Source organism: Enoplosus armatus, chromosome 12, assembly GCF_043641665.1.
Source record: "Enoplosus armatus isolate fEnoArm2 chromosome 12, fEnoArm2.hap1, whole genome shotgun sequence".
In the NCBI taxonomy this organism is placed as follows: Eukaryota; Metazoa; Chordata; class Actinopteri; order Centrarchiformes; family Enoplosidae; genus Enoplosus; species Enoplosus armatus.
In genome coordinates, this window is record NC_092191.1 from 7,518,196 (window position 1) to 7,519,821 (window position 1,626).

Below are 1,626 nucleotides of genomic sequence, written 5' to 3' on the forward strand. Positions count from 1 at the left end.
CATTAGTCCACAACTTGGTCCCTGCGTCTGCTTAATGCTAACGTGAACAAGCTAAAGTTAGCTCTCTACCGATGGAGCTAAGTTACCAAGTTTTCGCAGGTGCCGCAAGAGGTGCACCTGCACCGTCCACTCCGACCAAATACAGCGAGGCTCCGAGGGACAGGTTTGTCTTTGAGAGTCGCCAGTAAAACTCATCTAGTCACCGAACCCCGAAATGTAAAGTTCGCTTGCTCGTTTGTGGACTTTTAACAGGAATTTCAACTGCATTGGCTAGCGGGTTAGCTTAGCATAGGTCAGCCCGTTGACTAGTAAGGCAGTTAGAAAAGTTGCTCCTCTCAGCTTTAAAATCGGTTATTCCCAAGTTTGTTTCTCCTCCGGGCCCGTGAAGAAAAAACGATGGTTGAACACTTACAAAGTACATCAAACATCCTGGATTTCGACGCAAAAATGCCGGATTAAAAAACAGGGAAAAAAAATCCGTCAATTTTAATCAAAACAACCCCCCCATCGCCGTTGTCGCCGGACGAAGTCGGACCCAGCAGTGGCTGTACCGAGGATCAGGGGGACGCTACTGCTGCTCTCGCTGCTGGCTGTGCTGCCCTGTGATTGGTCAATTCTATGACACGTGACCGCCGCAGCAGTAGGGGGGAGGGGGGAGGAGCCACTATAGGAATGTGTGAGGAGAGCGCGCCTTCAGGGAAATTATGGAAATAGTGGACCATATAGGATAACACACACACACACACACACACACACACACACGGACTTTCTTTCTCCTCTCCAAATACCAGCCATGTGATCAAGAAAGTACTTTTAGACTGAAAATATAACTACTCCTACTGCTAGCACTTCTACTACTACTATTTTTTACCAATTATTTAGGCATATAAGGAATTTACATATATAATCATATACTACTACTAGGCTACTACTAATAATAATGCAATAAGAACAATAATATAGCCTATATGTGTATATATATATATATATATATATACCATAATGTCTGACAAATGCATAATGGATTAGGCTATATATCCATATACATGCGAGTATAGTCTACATATGCATGTACACATTACCTCTAAATATACTATAAATACTGTATACACATGCACATATAGGCTTGCATATAACATACTATTCACAACGTGGCTTGATAGTATGACTATGATTTTGCCTGCAAACCGCTTGGTTGCGTTTGTGCGCAGATAAACACTGAAGGTGCGGGAATCATATAATAGGAAATGATGGAGAGGGAGGGGAGTCGGAGAGGGGGAGTGGGAAGGGAGGGGAGGCTGTCGGAGCTGCGCATCTGTACAGGCAGCTAGGAGGAGAAGGAGAGAGACGAACAGGACAGGATGAGGACCACGGCAGCAGCAATGGACGAATCGACATTGGGATGGGAAAAGGCAGACGAGAGGACAACACCGAGGAAGACCGATGAAGCATGAAAGAGAAGGCTCAGGAGACGTGCTGTATCGCCCCAACATGGAGGCGTAGCGACAGTAGCATGCATTAGAGGAGATCATTTCATTGTAGCCTAGCAGCAGCGGCATCATCCGTCCGTCCAACCTGAGCGGAGAGGAGGAGAGAGGAGGAGGAGGAGGAGGAGGAGGAGGAGAG